The following is a 24,711-nucleotide window of genomic DNA, read 5'->3' as shown; positions in this document are numbered from 1 at the left end:
AGTAGAGACAGGGTTTCACCATGTTGGCCAGGATGGTCTTGATCTCTTGACCTTGTGATTTGTTCACTTCGGCCTCCCAAAGTGCTGGGATTACAGGCGTGAGCCACTGTGCTTGGTGTTTTTTAAAAATTTCAATAGCTTTAGGAGTATAAGTGGTTTTTGGTTACATGGATAAATTGTATAGTGGTGAAGTCTAGGATTTTAATGTATCTATTATACCAATCCATATTCATTTGTGTACCCATAGCTTAGCTCCCACTTATAAGTAAGAACATATGCTTTTTGGTTTTCTATTTCTGACTTACTTCACTTAGAATAATGGCCTTCAGCTTTATCGAAGTTGTTGTGAAAGACATTGTATTCTTTTTTATGGCTGAGTAGTATTCCACGGTGTAAATATACCACATTTTCTTTATCTGCTCATTGGTTGATGGACACTTTAGGTTTTAGGTCTTTGCAATTGTGAATTGTACTGAAATAAACATACATGTGCAGGTGTCTTTTTGGCATAATGACTTTTTTTTTCCATTGCAGATTCAACATCTTAAATTCAACGGTTTTACCGCCATTCATGACCTTTCCAACAAACCCAATTGTTCCCCTTAACTGTTCTCTCTACTTCTCCAGAGCACCTCGATGAGGGTGAGGATGATGATGATGATGATGATGATCAGGCTTCTCAGCCACTCTTCCTGCTTCCATCCTTGCTTTCCATTTCTGTTTTGTACAAAGCAGCACAGATGATCTTCTAGAATGTAGATCATGTTGTGTCACTTGTTTCCAAAACTCTTCAATGGTTTCACCTTTCATTTAGAATAAAAAAAGTTTTCATGTGACCTGCTCCAGTTGGGACTTGTCAAGCATTTGCACTTCAGGCATCCCCCTGGACATCTCTGAAACTCGTTTCTTTACTCACTTGGACCTCACATAAAATCTCATTTAGGAAAGAAGCATCTCCAGACAAAACTATCTATTCAAAATAGCTCTATTACTCTCATCTTTCAGCCTCTTTCTTTCTCATTTTCAGCCTCTTTCTTTCTCATTTTCTTATTCTTACTTATTACCACCTAACATATGTTTTAGTTGCTGATTATCTGTTTCTCCCAAAAAGAACACAAGCTACAAGAGAATAAGGACTCCTGGTTCACTGAAATAGCCCTGTGCACTAAAGGACACTATTATTACTGGTTGCATGCAAATAGATCGAGTAAATAAATGAAAAATTTGAGTTAAAGTATCTTAAGGTTTTTAAAAAGGTGGGCTCTGAGGAAAGAGGGCATTTCTAGAATTACAAGGAGAGGGAAAGGGAAGGAAGAATTTCATCTAGTTTGACATATAAGGGAGAGACGAAGACAAACACAAGGTCACTGAGTAAATGTAATAATCGGTAGACTTGGAAGACAAGGGGATAAGGAAAAGAGTGTGGGCTGGTTTCCTGGGTCTCTAGTTTGTATATAGAAACATTGCTCAAAAAACTTTAAAAGTAGATTAGACAAAGATTGTGCCACATCTTATATGCCAAGATAAGAAATATATATTTGTTCAATTGTCAAGGGTTTATGTTGAAGTTTTTAAAAGGATAATTAAACAGAGACATGCTTCAGAAAAAGTAACATATAGATATATAAAAGATGAATTAGTGAAGCCATGAGAATCAGAGAATGGATTAGGAAACTAAGGCAAACAGTCATAAAGGGTTGAATTATCTGTATGTTTATTCTGTTCACAGAGAGGCTCAGCAGAAGTATATATAATTAGTCACAATTAACCCTGCCTGCAAGTTAAAATCTCCTTGGAGGGTTTTTCACAACACCAAGCCTGGGCCACACCCCAGATCAATTAAAGCAAAGTTTGTGTATGTATCAGGATGCTTTTAAAAGTCTCCAGTAGATTCTAGAATGCAGCCAGGGTTGAGACCTACAACCAATAATCAGGGAAATTAAATTGGGTAAGTGATTCTTAAAGTGCTGGTCTCTTCAGCGTTAACTGGGAATTTGTTAGAAGTGTAAATCAATTTCTAATCTGTTAGAATGAAAACCTCCCTAGACCTACTAAAATGGGGGAGGGGGGAGCAGTAATATGTTTTTCACAAGCCCTGCAGGTGATTCTGATGCACTGAAGTTTGAGAACAACTGGACTTCGGTTGTCCCATTTAGATTAAAAACAAAAAAGGAAAGAAAAATGTACAGTATCTCTTATGGTACATACTTATGCTAAAATAGTTTTGCTATTTATCTGAAATTCAAATTTAATTGGACATATTGTACTTTACCTGCCAGTCCTAAATTAAAGGATAAGATGACATTACAGCAAAGCTAGTTTTTTAATAAATGCTTAGGAAAAAAATGGTATCAGAAACTAAGAAAAGGAAGAGAGCTAACAGAAAATACTGCCTTTGTTGAACATTATGAACCTAGTTGTAGACACCGTGAGATGAAGTTGTCTTTGGGTGAATATAGACCATATTGAAAATAGGCAGCTATAAATATCTCTTTAAATACTATAATTAAGAAAGTATCCAAGGAACAGCTGTCAAAACAATGAAATGTAGGGAACATATCTATTTCAATGAGAGAAGATAAATGAGCAAGGCAAAGAGAAAAGAGGTATTTCTTAATGCATTTACACCACGTTTTGTACCTATGATCATTATAGAATATTAATTAACTGTTCAATACATGTACAAAGTACCAATAAGCTCTTTGAAGGCAGGAACTATACATATTATATATTTAAAAAAATGTAATCACCATAAGCCTTAGCAGAGTAATATACACAGAGGGGCTCTTCAATTAACTACCAATTAACCCTATTCCAAGAGAATGACTGGATTCATCTTTTGGAATTATATGAGAAAAAAAAAGGTGTTTGTGTTCTTAAGATATGATTTGGAATGAAAATGTGCCTATCCCAACATTCTGCAATAATTTAAGAGTTAGACTCGAGATGGAAACCACATAGCAGAAAGTAGTTTTGTTTGACTATTAAAACAAAAATCATGAGGCGAGGGGAGGTTAATAGCATATTTTCTATTAATATGGTATGAAGTAACTTAAATAGCTTAAAAAACAATGACACAGGATATTAGAATGGAGACTGGGTCTGAAAGGACATGGGAAAATTACAAAGCTGCCAAGCTAGAAAAACAATAATATATAAAGAGTACTTAGTATTCCTTCATTTCATGAATACACTTGTGTTTTAATGGACAATAAGGGCATTTCTTACAGTAACCAATGTATTTAATGGAATGCTTTTTTTACTTGAAAATGCAGATGTTGTACTTCTGACTGCTTAGCTTCAATTGGCATCATGGTAGGTTGTACTATCATTAAAAAAGGAACTTGTAAAACTAAGTCTTCATATCATTGGAAGAATTTATGATTCCAATAAAAGAATGAACCCCAAGTTTCACTGACTGGACTCTACTGAAGAAAGGGAAAGTAATGCTTTGGGGTTTTTCTGTACTATATGACTCGGTCATGGTAACAAAAGTAGGTGGATGTAGTGAGTAGCTGAAGATATTAAAGGAAGTAGTTTAGCCTAAGGGGGAAAATAAGGGATGGACATTTGAATTGTTGAAATAAAAATGAACCTCATTTGAGAAGGTGCAAGTGAGAAGTAATTTATCTATTTTATTCTGCAGGATTTTGGCTGGACATTTCTACTGCTCCAGTAAATCACTTATGGAAGCTGCCTCTTTGGACAATGTATTAGTTTCCTATTGCTGCTGAAACAAATTGCCACAAGTTATAGTGACTTAAAACAACACAGGTGTATTATCTTATAGTCCTGGATGTCAGAGTACAGAATGAGTTTTGCTGGGGATAAAATTCAGGTGTTGGCTAGGCTGTGTTCCTTCTGGAGGATCTAGGGGAGAATCTGTACCCTTGTCTTTTTAAGTTTCTAAAGACTGCCTGCCATTCTTGGCTCCTGCTCCTGCCATCTTCAAAGTCAACAAAGGCTGGTGTTATATTTAATCACAAAGACACTAAGCTTCTGCCTCCCTTTACTACTTATAAAGATCTTTGTGATTACATTGGTCCAACCTAGATAACACAGGATTATCTTCCCACCTCAGTATCCTTAACTTAATCATACCTGCAAAGTCCTTTTGTGTGTATGTGTGTGTGTGCCTTGGAAGGTAACATATGCATCGGTTCTGTGAATTAGTACATAGACATCTGTGAGGGCCATTATCATGCCTACTACAGAGAGACAATACCTTTTTGATTAGTATTGAAATGTGTATGCTCCACAGTAAACAGATTCATAAGGAGTTGAGCATGGCGAGGCTTCCCAGGTATGAACGATCATTTCTGTATTTTGTCTCCTTTGTGTCTCATCAGCAGTAATAAACCTGGCCATTAGTATTTAGGTGGTGATATTTTTACTTAGAGGGCAAGAAAGAAGGCATTATAGTTCTTTTATAGATCTCAAGGCTATTGAAAAGTCACCATGACTAAGACCTTATTATATCCATGAAATATACTTCACATAAAAATGTACAAGGAGAGATATATCATGGAAAGGGTAACATTTTACCTGGTATGATTTTTTACTGTCATAATTTTTCATGAAAACAAAAAGAGTTGGAAGAAAGTCTCAGAGACTTAAAACTATAATAAGAGAGAGTGGATGAATTCATCTGCACTGTTGAAAGGATAGAGAACACCAGTGAGATCACAGAAGCATCGCCAACATGGAGAGAAGGTCTGAGTGCAATAATTAAACTTGGTAGGGTGCATAGACAATAGCAGCATGTGTCCAATAAGAAACAGGGGACTAGGATAGCACATAGATACCTAGTTGGGAGGGAGGGAAAAAGTAGGTAGCATGAAAACAGAAGAGAGGAACTTGTGAGTACGTCACTTATGATAGAACATGAAATACAGCTTCAGGCCTTCAACAGCTGTTAAATTAATGAATGAGATAACCAAAGAGGATGATGCTTGGATCAGTGAAAATGTCCAGCCTCTTGACTTGCAGAGTGTATCCAGCCCTCAGGTGAGAAACAGATGTGTTATGAAAAGAAGTACACATAAGGTGAGAACATGGGAATATCAAGGGTTTAAAGAAATTCAGAAGGGAGGGCAACATCCATCATGGTAACGTGGGGCCTGAGATAACAAAACCAGCACAAAAGAAACACAATTACCACATGAAAAGCATGTTGTTGTTAATGTACTATAAAAGAAAATTAAAGAAGGAAAATCAATATTTCAAGAGGCCACCTAATAGTGACAGCTCAGATCTCACACAGAAGGCTCTGTGTTTGAAGTGTGCTCAGATAAACATTCATTGTAGATTATTATACAGGATCAGAGTTGGCTGGGAAAGCTACACCAAAGACAGAATAAAAAATATGAGATGATAGAAACATTATCTGACTTAAAACAACAATACATTTTTTTTTGGTCTTATTCAAAAGGCTCATGAACAGCAGGAAAAAGTAGAATAACAGGAAAAAAAATGTTTTGTTTTCTGTAAAATTGAAGCAACTTGAACGTGCTTTTTTCTGAGTAGCTATGCTAATATAATAATGTAAATGTACTCAGTCTTTAATTCCACAAAGCCAATTGAAGCGATAGTGTATTTATCCCAATTAAAATTCATAGCAGTATGGAGCCATAAAAAAATTCTGGAAGATGAGTCCTGGGAAGATGTTTATTGTGTTTCTGAATTGTCACTATAACAATCTCTGTGACAATTGTTGTTTTGACAAATAACTGTCACTATAACAAACACCGCAAACTTTCTCAGTCTTCCATTTTTTGGTGTATTTGGTTTGTGGACTGCTTAATTTTTAATTATACAATAAATATTCCAAAGCATGTTTGTTGAGAGAAATCCAAGGAATAGAAAAATCTTTAAAACATCCCTCTGCACCTACTCTCTAGTCCTCCAATCCTAACATTCTCCCCAAAGGTAAACACATTGATGAGCCTACAGTGTTTTCTTTTAGACAACTGTCAGTATATGTACAAATATAAAATGTATATACAAATATTTAGGAGGATTTTAATGGACTTATGCATATTTTTCTATTACTTTAATTTTAAAATTATGTACTACACTTCTTTCCATCTGACTTTTTGTCTTGAAACTTACATATATATAGTAATTCCACAGCATCATAACTCATTTAGTCATTCCTCTATTAGACTGTTTTTAGATGCTTCCGATATTTTTCCATTATATGAAAAATTCTATGAAGTGTCCTTTATATTTATCTTTACACATGTACCCATTTTTTTTCCTTGCAGGGCAAATTGCTAAAAGAGGAGCATTTAAGTTGAAGAGCATTTTCTTTTCTTTAGAAAATAAGAATTTCTCAAATTACTCTCCAAAATCGTAGTAGCAGTTTACTAAAAAACCTGTCCCGCCAAGTACTGTTGTACATTAAATATCATCAGTGACTTAAATTTTCAAGTATCATGAGTAAAAATTGGTACATTATTGGAATTTAAATTTGTAGTTATGTAATTATTAATGAGGTTTAGGATCTTTTCAAATGTTCATTGGCAATTTGCATTTTATTTTCTGAAAATTGACTGCTTTATATATCACTGATTTTTCTACTAAATTATTTGTGTTGCTTTATTAAATGAGATGAATCTTAGTATATCATGGATACGAGCTATTTGCCTATTTGTTTCAATTATTGTATTCATTCAGTCATATCTTAAGTTAAAGATATTTCCTTTTATTTTTTGTCTGCTTGTCATTTTTAAAAACTCAATACCATATATTGTATTTCCTATAATATTTTTTATATATCCATTAAGTTAATCATCTGGATTTTCTTATTTAGTCTGCTACAATTAACTCAATCTTTATTTCCTACGATAAGCCCACCTATTATAATTCTTACTGATTAATAAAAAATTATGCAAAAAAGAAACCATTTTATTATCCTCATGAATTCTGTGGACTAAAAGTCTGGAAAGGACTTGGCTGAGCAACAAAATTTCTTTGCTCCTTGTAACATAGACTGAGGTCACTCAGTGGTACTCAGCCAGCAGATGGGCCAGGCGAGAGGTTTCAAAAAGAATTCCCTCCATGCCTGAAGCCTGGAGTGATGGCAAGAAGATTAAACTTAGCTGGGAACTGTTAGTTGTTGTCCTTCACATGGCCTCTCCATCATGATAATCTCAAAGAAATCATGAGGTTTCTCTCCAGTTGTTTTGATTGCTCAGCTGCACTTCATTTTCTATTTTATGTTCCCTTGACTTTCCAATGTAGAAGACAGAAATATTCCTGGAAGTGTTGCTTTTAAGCTAAAAAAATAGAATTATATTTTCTTTTAATATATTTAAAAGGAAGGTATTCAGAAAGATGGAGGGAGTCTTTCTTTCTCCATATATATAAATAAATATACAAATGAATGAATAGAAAACAGAAAGAACTTAACATTGTTTTCTTTATTACCATGACGTCCCAATAATGCTAATAATACATCATGGCAATCAAGAGAGCATTAGAGAAAGAGCACCAGTCTTGACATCAGAAATCCAGGTTCTAGCCTATCTCTGCCATTATTAGTTTGGGATCTTTCCAAACTATTCCAACTATAGTTGGATCTTTCCAACAATTTCCCAAGCATCATGTATTTTATGTTCTCTATTTTTCAAACTAACAGAATAACTTATCCCCCAGATCTGCTGTGAGAATCAAACGAGTTCTTTAGTATAAATGTGCCTCATAAAGTTTTGTGTAGGCAGGGCACAGTGGCTCACAACTGTAATCCCAGCACTTTGGGAGGGTGAGTTGGGCAGATCACCTGAAGTCAGGAGTTCGAGACCAGCCTGGCCAACATGGTGAAACCCTGTCTCTACTAAAAATACAAAAATCAGCTGGGCATGGTGGTGGGTGCCTGTAATCTCAGCTGCTCAGGAGGCTGATGCAGGAGAAATCACTTGAACCCAGGAGGCAGAGGTTGCAATGTGGCAAGACCATGCCACTGCACTCCAGCTCAGGCGACAGAGCGAGACTCCATCTCAAAAAAAAAAAAAAATGTGCAATTATAAAGTATTTTTATAATTGTTATTTCATTTTGATTTAAAAATGAGAAAGACCTTACAGAATCTATGTCAGTTAAGATTATCCTTATGTACATGTGCAACAGAAAACCCAACTATGAAGGGTTTTAAAAGAATGGATTTTCTCATCCTCACATGGCATGAGCCAATGAGTAGGCAGTTGCTAGTGATGCTTCAGCAGTTGTGTGATGCCATGTGGGTCTCAAGCTACTTCTCTGTGCCCTGTTACTGTCCACAGCCTGGCTTTCAGTTTTCTGTTTGTGAGGGAAAGCTGTAAAATAACTGTTACAGCTCCAAAAATCATATAATTGTTCAAGGCAGGAGCAAAAGGGGAAAGGGCATCTTCAACCCTTCCATCAGAAATGTAGAGGCCTTCCTAATGACTTCTCTGCAGATAGTGGTTTAGGACTCTCACTGATCACAACAGAGGCACATGTGTTTCTCTAGATGTGTCTGCTAGAAAAGCTGGCAATTCAAACACTATCCAGTGGCTTCTCCATTTTAATTGAGATTCAAATTGAGATTCTATTAGCAAGCTGAAGGGGAAGTGGGAATTTCTGAAGCAACTGTGTCTACCACAGGACCATCAAGGTGAGGCAATATCTCTCTCTTCAGGCCTTCACCCACTCTCACAACAAAACTACCCCATTCATAAAAAATAATAATGATAACAATAACTAGGATAAATATCTAGCTTCAGCCCAGACAGTCCTTTTCGGCTCACACGTTTTTTATCAGGACCATTTGCAAAACCTGAACATTATTTAGGATTTTCAAATTTTTAATCAACTGATCTACAAGTACCAAATTTACTACCTTGTGGCATAAATGCACTCCTTGGATCTTTTGCTGGAAGAGGTTCTAATGTAATATACAGGTGAGATGTAGAATATATAATCTATAATGTAAAAATTATGACAACCATAAATACTGTTGCTGTCCTGTAACATTTCTGAAAAATTATTTCTCAGGATAACACTAATGTAAATTGTATTATATTTAGAAACATGGAAAGCTTTACAGGTGCCACAAGAGGCCTTAAGGCCTTCCCTACATCCTACTTCCACCCACTTTCATAACTTAATATGGCTCAGATGGGCCACATCATCATATTGAGCACTTATTCCATAGGTAAGCCAATTATGCTACCATTTTGTTTCACAACCTCAAGAACATGGAAAACTACACAATTCTTCCAATTTTCTTAGGAAGAAAAAGACTTCAAAAAGTTAAGTCATATAGTAAATTTGGTTAAAATTCAAATAATTTTATTATTAAAAGTTATAAAGCCAAGAATTCCTACCCACACCTTTCTGAATCCAAATGCTATTTTCTAGCCACTGTTATAGAAGTTATTAAGAAAATATTTTAGGCAGATAGAGAGGAAAAGGGATCCTTGGGAAGTCTTTGTTTCTTTTAAAGCAGCTCCAGAAACGTTTCTTGTCTAGCAGGAAAGCTCCTGCTCTTAGAGTCCGGCAAGCAAGCTTTGATATGCAAATGCAGACCTTTAGAAACTGGGTCTACCCAAAGGTAGAGATTCTAGCTGTCTTCTTCCTCACCCTATGTTCCTGGAAACATGGCCGCCCCCACATATCCCCATGCGTGTAGAACATTATGGCTCCCTGCATTTCCATATTCAAAGGCTAGGGTGGGAGGACAAGTTTTTTCACTTGCTAAGTGAAGGACATACCTTGTCAAACCAATCCTCTGAGTCCTATGCAAATTAGACACCGCCTCCTCCAGCCTCCTCATAACTGGCTGATTTCCGTGGCACTCATTCCTCTCTTGATTTTAGAGCCCCCCTCCCTCTGTTTCTGTATGAGGAGCTACTTCTATCTTTCTTGCCTATTAAACTCTCCACTCCTTAAAATCACTCCACATGTGTCTGTGTTGTTTTATCAAATTCCACGTGAGACTAAGGACACTGGCAGTCATGAGCTGTATCATCACTATGCAGTCATACAAAGAAGATTACAAGTACAATATATAGTTCCATATTCTATGCTTTTTTCTTTAATATTGTCTTAAATACCCTAAGAAGTTTTCTATTTACCAAAATGCCATTTTACCTAAAGTTAATTGCATGCAAAGAGGTTAAAATTACTCTTAAGAGAAAATGGAGAAATTTTAATATTAACACATAACTATTAACACTTGCTTACCAAGACTGGTATTATTATCTGTAGAATTTATATCACACAAACCAAAGATGATAATTAGAATATTGAAGAATATTCTGATATTACTAGGGATATTGTGAAACCTTAAGAAATGTTCTCAAGCCTCAATAGCCATCATTACGTTTTGAAAGTTTTGTTTTGTAAGTGAGTTGACTATTCTATCTGAGTAGTCAATAGCTAGATTTCTAAAAGCCAGTATTAAATCCCAAAGATTGAACGCCTCCAAAACAGCTACATCTTCATTTGGCAAACGCTTGTTGCTGGTAGTCTCAAAGTGCTAAATGGTAAGAACACATTTTCAAACATGATAAGGACAACAAAATACATTAAAGAAAAAAAAAGCAAGAGTAAGTAAAACTTGATTCAGATGTGATTCAAAGGTAACTTCTATCTCTCATGTGGAAGGTGAAAAAGGTTATTAGATGCAAAAATCTGAGACAGGCTGTACAACAGTATACAAGGCCATGCCTTGTCTTTTAGTAGCCAAGTCTAGAATTTTCCACTCTCACACCCCATTCTAGCTCGCCCCGTTCTTTGATGGTGGCTGGATGGATGCAGAAGTGTAGTGTCGAGTGAAGTGGATGAGATGGGTCTGTGACACCATTATAGACTCAGGGAAACTCTGAAGTAGGAGACAGTGAAGGAAAGCAGCAATCTACAGATGGAGTTAATTAAAAAATAATGCTGCTTTCCACGGAAAACCACTGGGAGAAATAAAATGTTTTAAGAGCTTCCACTTTTTAACTAAGGTGATGTTTGCAAACTAAAGAATTGTTAAAATATTTACATCTTTAAGTGCATGTGTACAGATTCTCTCCTTTTGACATTATCCCCAGAGAAGAAAGAATATGCTGAAAGCATTACTAATAGAGTTGATTTTAATTTCCAAAAGCAACCCATGAAGACAACTCCTGAAGAAGAAAGAGTGAGATGGGGTGAGATAATCAAGAGTCATCCCTCCTTTGCCTGAACTACATGAAAAGAGACTTTATGTGGCCCTTGAGGCAGAAAGATTTCTTTGCTACTGTTGATTCCATCAGTGTCGCCAGAGAGCAGTATCTCATAAATAAAGCTGATTTACCATGCTTTGGCACTAAAATATTATTTGGTTATGTAAGGCTCAAATTAAATAGCAAATGTATATTCCTTCTTAAAAACGAGCTTAAGATGATGTTCTCGCTGTTCATGAATCCACATATACAATATTTTTATTAGTGGCTGTTTTAAGTAGAATTACTAAAAAATGTTTATTTTCTATCAATATATCAAGGGTGTGAATTATATTTATAAATATAATTTATTTTACTTTTATAGCCATAATCTTAAAGGAAAGATTTTTTTAAAATTCTTTCTTAATAAAAAGAAGTTAGCCATAATTCTGTTTTACTTTTTTAGACTATCAATTCTGTGTCCACGAGTTAGACAAAGCAACTCTGCCTGTAGAGTGACAGGCTCAGAAAATCAAATTTGTTTTTTGTCATTTTCTCAGACAGAGCAGACCTCATGCTGACCGTTTTGCACATTAAATCTGAGTCTTTGGGTTGCAGCTGGCTGTAGAAAGTACAAAGGTTTCAAGCTTTGCCACTGTTCTGACTTACATAATATATTCAGAAAAAGACAGCACAGAAATCACGGTTTGTATTTACTAACGTCATGTTGTAGGTACTGCTAAGATGTCATCAATTAATATCATATTTCATAGGCATCAGCAAAGCAAGGTCCCACTTTCTGCCTCATAAATTAACCTCTCATTCCTCTCCTTCTTCTTCAGACATTTGCTAGTGACCTTTATAGCTGATGAGCTTCCAACAAGTAACTGTGGGTCAAAAAAGCCTAAAGATAAACTTTGTATTCATATTTAACTTCCTTCCGTCTTGAATAAATACACTAAAAAACCTATGGAAGCAATATTGTCTAAGGTTTGACTCTTCTGACATTGGCATTGTAGAAGCGAAAGGAAAACTTTTCCTTTCCCTTGCGAAGTTTCAATGAAAGATCAACTGATCAAAAGCAATGAACACGAGAAATGGCATACAAATTTATTAACTTGTAGGTAGGGGAGAACCACGGTGTAATTATCCTCAACTCTCCAATGGGATTCAGAAGATGACACACCATCTTGATGTCACTGAAAAAATGGGAATTTGCTTTGTGGTAAAACAAAATATGTTATTGAAGAGGAAGGCCTGGTTGGCAGTTGTATTATGTCGATGACATTTTACAGGTAGCATCTTTCAGAGAACAGAGATGGTTAGCATTTCTTAACACCCTTAAAAGGTATGAGACTCTGTATTAGTCCATTATCAGACTGTTATCAAGACATACTTTAGACTGCATAATTTATAAAGAAAAGATGTTTAATCACCTCACAGTTCTGTGGGCCGTACAGGAAGCATGATGCTGTCATCTGCAAGGCTTCTCAGGAGGCCTCAGGAAACTTAGAATAATGGCAGAAGGTAAAGGGGAAGTAGGCATGGTTTTCATATGACTGGAAGGAGGTGGAGGTGGGAGAAGCTACACACTTTTAAACAGGTGTATCTTAGGAGAATTCTATCACAAGAACAGCAAAAGAAAAATCTGCACCTGTGATTTGATCACATCCCACCATGCCTCTCCTCCAACACTGAGAATTATAATTCAACGTGAGATCTGGGTGGAAACGTAGAGCTAAACCATATCAGGCTCTTAGTTAATCTTTCCTAGATCTTTTGAAGGGAAGGCCTCAGAGAAAAACTGGCTGCCTCAGTGCAGATTTTCTCTACACATGCAAATCTTCCCCACAAAAGATAGTGTGGCAGGGCTATTTCTATTTGCAGGCCCTAAGAAGAGCCATCTCAAAATATGATGAAGAAATATATTTTTACAGTGAAATACATTGATTTTCTTCAGCATCCAAACTGCATGTTGACATTGTTTTCTCTTGCAGTTTTTATACTTATCTTAAATTTTTTGCAGTGAGAGCTTCCTTATTTTCCAGCAATCTTTTTGTATTTGCTACTTTTGTTTCTCCTGCGGAAGTACTCCTTAGAAATTCCCAGATTCTGAAGTATTTCCTTTCTTATGATTACTTCCAAATTCAAATGACATCACAACTGATAAATCCTGCCATGCATTTAATACTGTGCACTTTAAACATAATAAAAAATTACATCATAAAAATCTGTTGGGCTAAGTGTGGTGGTGTGTGCCTGTAGTCCTAGCTACCTGGGAGGCTGAGGCAGAATTGCTTGAGCCCAGGAGTTTGAGGCTGCAGTGAACTATGATTGTACCACTACACTTCAACCTGGGCCACGGAGTGAGATTCTGTCTCTAGTGTGATAATAATAATGATAATAGAGGCTCTGTTGGATAATTTTTGTATCAGTAGTCTCATCTCTAGCATTTAGTATCAATATTCATGTTATCCAGCGTAGGAAAACAATGCATTATTTCGAGCTCTCCTTTCTTGGTTATCTGATAGCAGTTTTTCACAGCCTTAGAGCGATTTCACAATTCTATAAATTGTAGATAACTAATAAAAAATGCAAAATAATGCTTGTCCATACAAATGTAAAGACATTCTATCTGCTGGAAATTCAGTTGACTTTCCTTTTTTTTTTCCCATTTTGGAATAAGTCAGTTTTCTTCCATTTCTAAATGTATTTCAGCATGGCTTTACTTCATATATATGTCTGCATCTGTAACTTTTTTGAACTGATTGTAACTCTTTCTGGTTTCTTCGTTAATAATTAGTTAAATAAAATCTGTAATATGTATCGATTTCGTATCTATATGAGAATCGAGATTTTTAACCTTTTTTTAAAAATTTTCTTTCAAGACCTGGCTTCACAGTCCAACCAATACCGTAGAATTTGACACCATAGACTATGGAGAGAGGTGGAGTATGTCCATTTAATAGTTAATGCATTTAGTCCATGTATGTGAAAACAACAGAAATTCTTTTCAAAATTTGTATGTAATTTATAAATTTCTCAGAAATGCTGTCAATTAAAGAAGTTAAATAAAAAGATTGAAACATTAAAACAATGAAAATGAAGTATTTAATTCTGTCTCCCATTTTCTTTTCTTTTTATATTTATTGACCTGCAAAAACTTAATAACAAAAAAAAGGTTAAGGAAGATGGCAAAAGAACAATCTCTTCTGACTGTATTGAGAAAGAAATGCTAGATACAGGAATTTTATGGAATCTTTAGCTTTTCAAGGTGGAGCCTTACATTTGATTCTTCTTTCTTCTTGCTGTGTCTAGGCCAAATGTGATGAACAGTGATTCTATCCTGGGATCCTGGGCACCACAGCATATGGAAGGTGAGTTGACAGAAAACAGAGTCTCCAGTCACAGACCAAGTGAGTTTAGATTCTGGTTCCATCACTTGCTAAACATGTGAATCTGATCAAGTCATGTAACCCCTCTGAGCTTCAGGTAGCTCATGTATGAATCTATGATAGTAATAATAATGATATGCTTTACAGATTTGTCTGAGCTTTAAATAAGAAAATATTGCTAAAGCACCAAGAACTGGGTCTGTTATGTGTTAGTGAGTCAATAAACACTATTATCACTATTCCTTATTTTACATGCTACCAAAGAGCTGCTTTACTTTTTACCTAAATGTCAACATTGTCAACTAGATTCAAGAATTACCTAACCTAAAGAACATCTCACGATGTGTCAGCAAGAACAGAAGGAAGATCTGTTTTGTAAACATAAAACCAAGAAATAAGGCATCTAAGACAAAGACATATACAAAATCAGTTAAAATACTCTGTTTCACAAGCACAGGATCAGTTGATTATGTAAATTGACCGTTTTGGTAGTCTTCTATAGCAACTACTATTATAATTAAAGAGATCTTACCTAAACAGTAGACTTTACATGTGTTAATTCAGGAAACCAGTCTAAATATAACTTTCACCTCCTAAGCCTTTTATTAAAAAATAATGAATACTCTCCACTGGACTTAATCTCTACTGCACTTAAATGTATATGTGTTTCTGTGTGTGCGCATATATATATATATATATATATTTAGTGTATATGTGTTTGTGCACACATACATTCATGTATGTATATATGTACATAATATATGCATATATACACATATATGCACATATGTGTGTATATGTACACACATATGTGTGCATATGCATATACATATGTACAAATATGCATACATTTATGTACAAGCACACAAACACACATACTACCACCCTTGGAAGCAGAATATCTACCTCTGTGGATTATTAGAAAATGCAAATAATAGTTTAGTGTCACAGAAAGAACCGAAAGTCTAATTAACTGTATGATTTGGAGTCAATAATGAACCCATTCTATTTTAGTCTATTACCTCAATGGCAGTAAGAATTGTAGATGGTCAATTTCTTTTATACAATCATGTAGTAAAAGTAAATGAAACAAAGTATGAAAAAAATCTAAGATAAATTTGGAAGGCAGTGTTCTCTACAAACCCAAGCTGGCACTGCTCTGAAGAACACAAATTCAAGCAATTCAGATGCGGTAACTATATTGTTGATGCAAAGACAGCTCTACTTTCCCACCTGCTCATCGTACCTACACACTCTCCAGGTGCTGCTGTATAATCTTTCTCTTAACCAAGCAATTACACCATGGGAATTCTGTGGTTAGTCATCTAACCATCTGCTTTCTAGGAACAATCATGTACTGTGTTCACAATTTTCTTGATTCAAGCCACAGGGAAGATGCAGAAATTTCAGGTGTAATATTTGAGACATTCTTTGCTTTTTAAAAAATAAGCCACATGATTAAGTAGATTTTAAACTGCCTTTCTTGATGTGCATGTAAAGTTTTTGCTGACAGTTGAAAAGAAGTGTGGGGTGGCAAGGAGAGTAGAGATAATGGTCACTTAATTGGTAAATAAAAATTTATGCATATTTCTATTTTTTCTTGACTGTACTTTCCTCCGACACCCCAAAGTATGAACAGGCTGTAAATGTATGCCTCCAGACACGCAGACAAAAGCAGCAATCTTAATTAGCCAAATTAAAACACTAAGACACATCCGATTATCCCTTTTTAGTTTAAACCAGCTCCTAAAATGACAACTGATGTGAAAATAATTAAACCAAGACAGACTGGAAAAAGAGGAGAAATAATGTATTTAGATTTTGAAGAGAAGTAATTAGCTTTGGCAGGTTATTTATTTATGTAAATTGAAAAATTAGCTCTACTAGGCAGAGGCGATACATTCAAGTGTCTGCATTTCTGGCATGACATGGAAGAAGAAAAAAGTTATAATGAAAAGCAACAAGATGAATTTGAAGCAAGAAAAGACTCCTTAAATTGTTACTTTTTTAAAGGAAGACAGATTCTCAAAGAGAATGAAATTCATAAAATCTGTCTCAATAGTTCGGCACCACTGTGTATGAAAAAAATCTTACTAATTTCCTGAGATTGCCTTTCTTCAATACAGATACAGATTTCCTTGATTTAAACAGCTGTCTTAGCTTTTCTCAATCTATGTTACATTCATAAGTTATTCTTCCTTCAAATTTGTCATTTTATACAGCTCTACTTCATTTAAACTGCTTCATTTCCAGTAGATATCTAGACTAGTCCTTCTCACTTTGTCCTGAACTTTTTATATGCCATCCGTACATACACACTTTGCCCAGTTTCACCTTTGCAATGAATTCAATCATCTCCCATAAATTGAAGGCTCTTAGATCTATGAATCTAGCACTGTCATCCATACTTAAATATATAGCCACTTACACTGTACTTAAATATACAGCTCTTCTTGCATGCTTTACTTTTTCCATCCTTCCTGTAGAAACTATGTGTTCGTTGCTTTCTATATAAGAGAAACCATGCAATGATTAGGCATTTTAGTACTAGGTATAAAAGAATACTTCTAGGGTTTAACTATTGTACAACTTTATCCTCTAGAGGGAATAAACACAGCAAATGAGCAAGAAAATATAAGTGTTCTCATAGAAGAATGTACAGAGTATAATGAGGATACAAAGAAGGGCATGGTAAATTCTACAGTGTGTGGAGTGTGGATTTGGAGGAAAAATGATTGCTATGAAAAGATGTCTTTATAAAGAGCTTATCCTGTATTCTCCCAATGTCCAAAAAACATGCTTTGCTTAATTAAAAACAAAAAATATTTTAGATAAATGAAAGTACTGTGAATACTGTTGCCCGCTTGAATTAACTATGCTAGTGAGATGTGGCTATTACACACACACACACATGCACGCATGCACACACACACACACACACACATACACACACACTCATAGCATACAATATAAAAATTAAGTGCTAGGCTGCCTTACACAGCACTGGTAAAGTAACTAGAAACTAGTAATTAAATCCACACCACTCCTTTGCTAGACAAATTAATGTGATGATTTTTGATCTTCATATCCAAAATATACCCAGAAGTTTTAATGTATACGAAGTTATTGACAGTCCTTGTTATCCTAAAATTTATGTGTAGAGACTGGCATATCCATTTGTGGTCCTAGAAGAATTCAAGAAAGCTACCGATTTCAAGTTTTTATTAAATATTAACTTCAAAAATCTCACATGCTTCTGTGATTTCCTTCTGTGCAATGAGACATGCTTGAAGAAAAGGAATTAGAAAGAAATAGCTGTGCCCTGAAGCTTAAGGAGAAGCGTACTATCTATCTACCACAGTCTCCTCTTTCTTTCCACAAAAGAGGACTACATTTCTCAGTGTTCCTGGATCTAAATTGACAGCATACAACTGAAATTTCATCAATGAGAATATAAACAAAAAAGGCAGTTAATAATTGGTTCGTGTTCTTCTTGGTATCCCACCACATCTGTGCAACTGAAAGCAAATATCTACTGCATGGTGGACAGAAATGGCTCAGACTTTGAACCATAATTTAAGAACAGCCAAGGAATGCCACCTGGCCTATAAATAAGAGTGAGAAATAAACACATTTTCAGGTTAAGCCACTGAGATTTGGAGATTTATTTGTTATCACAGCATAGATGAGTTTATCCTGACAAACACAGTAAGAAACCAATGCTTTGTGTCCTATGTGAAATGAAAAATTAACATCAAAATCTATTGGTTCTTCCCGAGCAGCATACAGTTAATATGAATCAAAAACTGTGAAGTATTAACAATATTTAAGAATTAGGGCTCTGAGGACAAATGGCCTGAATTCAAAATTTGAGTTTGTCTTACTAAGCAAATGAGCTTGGATAAATTTTCTTGTACCTCATTTATTTTGTCTATAAAATGGAAATGTTAGTACTATTGTCATAAGGATTAAATGAAGTAATTCTCATAAAGAACCCACCATAGTCCCAGCATATAGTAAACCCTACTGAAAAATATTTGCTATTATTATTAAATTTAGATAGAATATTTGTATACCTCTGAGGGGCATACTTTTAAAATTTAAATTACTATTAATATAATTGGCCAAAATCTTTTGCAGTTCTTTACGGTAGTCTTCATAGAGGTTGTCTGAGGTGTATAGTCATGTGACAAAACAGGGATGTTTCTTTTCCTGAGCCCTGAATCTCTCTGACAGTCCCTGACCAGGTAGTTGCCAAACCTTATTTGGGCAACCATGCGATGCATTAGATAAATGGAGACATCTTTCTAATACCAATGAAGTTTTATGAACAGTGGCAATGCCTATTTATAGCATCAATAAACCAGTATACAATTCTACTGATGCTTTTTAATTTGTGCATTTATGTCAATGGGATGGCTCAGAATGACAGAAAGAACATAAGAAACAATTTGGACAAGGCTAATCTAATAGAGAACTTACGAATATAACATTTTCTTAAATTCTATACCATCTTTCATACAATTATACTCATATGCAAAAGAGATGTAGTCTCATTTACATCTCAAAGAAACCTGGAGCCTGTATATACAAATAATCATACTTGTGCACTTCAAAAATAGACATATATTGAAATGCATGGATTTATGAACAATAGTGCCAGGTATTTCATATACATTTAAGATAATCCTGGACAAAAGCGCTAAATGTAGGCATGTTAGACTCTACTACAGCAGGAAGAAAAGTATTTGTTCAAATATGTTTAGGCAACTTGTTCCTCTGTTCTTTTCTTACATATCTGAATACAACTTTTTTTCATAATTTTAGGTTATAATTATAACCCTTGATAAGAGCTTCCTGTCCCATTTTATAAAACAGTGCCACTCCATAACTCTGAGTTTGGCAAAGCCTATTGTATTCCTAATGTTTTCCTATGTTAATAACAATGTATCTCCTAATGTATTCCTATGTTAATGACAATGATAATGATGGTGATAATATGACAAGATTAACAAATAAGTTATATGTATTTATTTTATTATTTGCCAGATAGTCTACTAAGCTTTTTCCCTAAATCTTTAATTCTAATTCCAGAATAAAATACTATGATTATCATTGTATAGATTTTTTAAATGTGGCTTTCAGAGATTAAGAAACATACTGAAATCCCACAACTAGAGGTCAGATACGATGGAGATGGAAGTTGAACCCGTGAGTCTGTCTGCGGTCTGTTTAATCACGGCAATATACTACTTCTCACTCACTTTATTTTCCATTCATGCTCCGTCACATCTCCTGATGCATAATAGTTGTGACTTGTCTAAATTACACAAAGAACCCATGAATTATGTCTTCATAATTATCCTATTTCTTAATTCAAGTAATATCTCTTTCACTAAGCTTTGTGCAAGAAAAGAAAGTTTCTCGCCTTTCCTTGCTTCAGTTTTTCTCAACTATTAAGTCGATAAATAATTCCCTCTTTACTTAAGAATGCTCTTCTTTTTAAAGCAATGTTGATCTAAAGGAAAGCATAGATTCATTGAAGGTAGAATAATTATCGGAATCCAAAATAATCTTAAAGCAAAACATAAACATTAATGAATTTAAAAAATACTCATTCAGTTTCTCCTACTGTGGGGCACTATTCCAGATACAGAAGTAACAAGAATTGAGATTAGGGTGATAGTGATAGAAATAAAGAGGAACAAATAACAGCAAGATTTTACAAGTGAAGGTTTTCTTCATCTGTAAAATCATGTCAGAACTAGTTTCCATCAGAATTACCATAGCTAAGAAAATCAGATCTTTGCAGTGAAGCCCTGGGCTTCTTTGCTTTGTTTTGTTTCATTTAACAGAGATAGGGTCTCACTCTTTACTTCAGGTTGGAGTGCAGTGGCACACTGCAGCCTCAAACTCTTGGGCTCAAGTGATCTTCCCACTTAGGCCTCCCAAAATGCTGGGATTATAGGCATGAGCTACCATGACTTCTATTTTTATTAATTCTGATTATTCTCAATTAATTTCAATGGGCATAAACTAATGCTTAAAAATTCTCTATGCTGTGATTTCTTTCAGCCCCCTTCAACACTAATGGCCAATGTGCCTTTGATTCAATATTGATTTTAATTCTATGACAAAAAAAAGCAAAGGAAAATCTCAAAGGTAACTATGAGCTGCTGAGTAGCATATTTCTGAAGTATCTCCAGCTTGCAGAAGTTCTCTGTGGTATTCAGTCTGTGGAGAAAGGATTTTTGACATTTTTTTAAAATCTTATTTTATATTTCCTTAAGAAAACTATTTCTAAACCCAGCACCTCCTTTTTTTTTTTTTTCCTTCGAAACGGAGTTTCAACATGACGCTCAGGCTGGAGTGCAACGGGGCAATCTCGGCTCACTTCAACCTCCATTTCCCTACAGAGTTCAAGAGATTCTCCCACCTCTGCCTCCCAAGTAGCTGGGACTGGCTAATTTTTGTATTTTTAGTAGAGACAGGAGTTCACCATATTGGCCAGCCTGGTCTCAAACTCCTGACCTCAAGTGATCTGCCCGCCACAGCTTCCCAAAGTGCTAGGATTACAGGCGAGAGCCACCATTCCTGACCATAGCACCTCTATTTTTAATTTTTAAGTTATACTCAGGTTCTCATTCTGTCGTGATGTTAATGATGCTGATTAAGAAACATGCCAGAGCTCATTGAACTCCCTTGCAGCTCTTGTGATTACTCTGGTTTTCTTCATTGTTGGGGCCAGGCCTACACGCCAGCAACCATGTCGAAGGGACCTGCCATTGGTATTGATCTTGGCACCACTTACTCTTGTGCGGGTGTTTTCTAGCACGGAAAAGTAGAAATAATTGCCAATGATCAAGAAAACCAAACCACTCCAAGCTATGTCGCCTTTACGGATACTGAACAATTGATTGGTGAAGCTGCAAAGAATCAAGTTGCGATGAACTCCACCAACATGGTTCTTGATGCCAAACATCTGATTGGACGCAGATTTGATGATGCTGTTGTCCAGTCTCATACGAAGCATTGGCCTTTCATAGTGGTGAATGATGCTGGCAGGCCCAAGGTCCAATTAGAATACAAGGGAGAGACAAAAAGCTTCTTTCCAGAGGAGGTATCCTCTATGGTTCTGACAAAGGAAAGGAAATTGCAGAAGCCTACCTTGGGAAGACTGTTACCAATGCTGTGGTCATAGTGCCCGCTTACATTAATGACTCTCAGCATTAGGCTACCAAAGATGCTAGAACTATTGCTGGTCTCAATGTACTTAGAATTATTAATGAGCCAACTGCTGCTGCTATTGCTTACGGCTTAGACAAAAAGGTTGGAGCAGAAAGAAATGTGCTGATTTTTGGCCTGGGAGGTGGCACTTTTGATGTATCACTCCTCACTATTGAGAATGGAATCTTTGAGGTCAAGTCTACAGCTGGAGACACCCACTTGGGTGGAGAAGATTTTGATAACCGAATGGTCAACCATTTCCTTGCTGAATTCAAGCACAAGCATAAGAAGGATATAAGTGAGAACAAGAGAGCTATAAGACGCCTCGTACTGCTTGTGAGCGCGCTAAGCATACTCTTTCTTCTAGCACCCAGGCCAGTATTGAGATCAATTCTCTCTATGAAGGAATCCACTTCTATACCTCCATTACCCATGCCTGATTTGAAGAATTGAATGCTGACCTGTTCCATGGAACCCTGGACCCCACAGAGAAGGCCCTTCGAGACGCCAAACTAGGCAAGTCACAGATTCATGATATCGTTCTGGTTGGTGGTTCTACTCGCATCCCCAACATTCAGCAGCTTCTCCAAGACTTCTTCAATGGAAAAGAACTCAATAAGAGCATCAGCCCTGATGAAGCTGTTGCTTATGGTGCAGCTGTCCAGGCTACTATCCTGTCTGGAGACAAGTCTGAAAATGTTCAAGATTTGCTGCTCTTGGATGTCACTCCTCTTTCCCTTGGTATTGAAACTGCTAGTGGAGTCACGGCTGTCCTCATCAAGCGTAATACTACGATTCCTACCAAGCAGACACAGACCTTCACTACCTGTTCTGATAACCAGCCTGATATGCTTATTCAGGTTTATGAAAGTGAGCGTGCCACGACCAAGGATAACAACCTGGCTGGCAAGTTTGAACTCACAGGAACACCCCAAGGTGTTCCTCAGATTGAAGTCACTTTTGACATTGATGCCAATGGCATCCTCAATGTGTCTGCCATGGACAAGAGTACAGGAAAAGAGAACAAGATTACCATCACTAATGACAAGGGCTGTTTGAGCAAGGAAGACATTGAACATATGGTCCAGGAAGCTGAGAAGTACAAAGCTGAAGACGAGAAACAGAGGGACAAAGTGTCATCTAAGAATTCACTAGAATCCTATGCATTCAACATGAAAGCAACTGTCAAAGATGAGAAAATTCAAGGTAAGGTTAACGATGAGGACAAACAGAAGATTCTGGATAAGTGTAATGAAATTGTCAACTGGCTTGATAAGAATCAGACTGCCGAGAAGGAAGGATTTGAACATCACTAAAAAGAGCTGGAGAAAGTCTGCAACCCCATCATCACCAAGCTGTACCAGAGTACAGAGTGCAGGAGGCATGCCTGGAGGATTCCCTGGTGATGGAGCTCCTCCCTCTGGTGGTGCTTCCTCAGGTCCCACCATTGAAGAGGTTGATTAAGCCAAGCCAAGTATAGATTTAGCATTGTTCCACACATGCAAAACATTGAAGGACCTAAATTTGTAGCAAATTCTGTGGCAGTTTTAAAAAGTTCAGCTGCTATACTAAGTTACTGGGCATCCTCAATACTTGAATATGGAACATATGCACAGGGGAAGGAAGGAAATAACGTTGCACTTTATAAACACTGTATTGTAAGTGGAAAATGTAATGTCTTAAATAAAACTATTGGCACCATAAAAAAAGGAAACATGCCAGAAAGCCAATGGCACATGCATGTAGATAATTTATAACATTTGTTTTACAATAACCTGGTAAGAAACACTAGCACACACAAACACATGATTTATTACAGCTCTCATAACCTCCATCTCCAGCTGTACCACACTAATGTATGTGACTGTCATGATAATTGTAGACCCCCTTCCTAGCAACATGGCTCATTACCTACAAACCTAGAATGCATTTAGCTTTATTATCACTGATTTTACATATGATTGAGTACAATAATATATAGGACAGTATTATGTAAAGTAGAAAGCATTACATGATATACACTACTATTATCTTTAATTACTGATCATTAAAACTTTATTACTTGAGCAAAGTTTTGCCATTTTTCAGTTTTTAAACTTTGGAAAAATAATTGTCAAGATCTGTGTGTAGGTAAGAACTATGGTTTTAAGGCTGTTTATACAGCAAATAGCCTTAGAAGATAGAGTGTCTGCCTTCAGGGTAAGGAACAGATTTCCTTGCTGTTGAGGATAATATAGATAATGTCTCCCTGCAGGACAAAATTGGATAGGTTCTCTGGCAGTTCCTTATTAAATTGAGGGTTCAGTAAGCTCAGGATTTTTCAGCTAACATATGAACCCTCTGTGTGTGCAGCATCGACCTGGGCCCATCTCCATGTTTCTGTGGAACTCAGAGGTGGCAGGAAGCAAAGTTGATATAAACATGAAGCTCACACTGCCTGGTGTTCTCTGAGTAATAAAGTCCTCTGACTCTGACCCAGGAATCTTCTATCTTCTGCAAGCATCCATGAAACTGTACAGGCTAAATTGTTGGCTTGTAAGCAGGGTAGGATATCAGACCCTTCACGGTTCTTGACAGTGCATGAATGTATAATGATTTTTTGAGAAAAGGGAATGGATATTTTCCCAAAATAAAGAAAGAAAATATGCAATTTGCTGTAAAGGTTGACACCGTAACACTATTATTTAAAAAAAAATCAGGATGAAAATGTGCTCACTTGTTCTCGTGCTCTCTCGCTATCTCTTCTCACTGTCTTTCTCTTTCATCTTTTCTCTTTTCCTTCCTTCCTCTTTCTTCCCCTATTGTACTAAATTTTCTCTGCTTATTGAAGTGTATTCTACAGCTCTGATATCTGTCTGTATTAGCATGTTCACTGTTCCAGGAACAGCATGTCCCTGAAACTCTCTGCTGGATATAAAACTTTCAAGCATAACTAATA

General features: G+C 36.1%; 1 pseudogene; it reads left to right on the top strand.

Annotated features, from left to right (window-relative positions):
- Window positions 1–21,233: 21,233 nt before the first annotated feature.
- LOC108301463 lies at window positions 21,234–23,474 on the top strand (annotated as a pseudogene).
- The last annotated feature ends 1,237 nt before the right edge of the window (window positions 23,475–24,711 follow it).

The sequence above is a fragment of the Cebus imitator genome, unplaced genomic scaffold, assembly GCF_001604975.1.
Source record: "Cebus imitator isolate Cc_AM_T3 unplaced genomic scaffold, Cebus_imitator-1.0 Scaffold34, whole genome shotgun sequence".
Classification (NCBI taxonomy): Eukaryota; Metazoa; Chordata; class Mammalia; order Primates; family Cebidae; genus Cebus; species Cebus imitator.
Note: the sequence above shows the minus strand (reverse complement) of the source record. Positions and strands in the feature narration are given on the sequence as shown.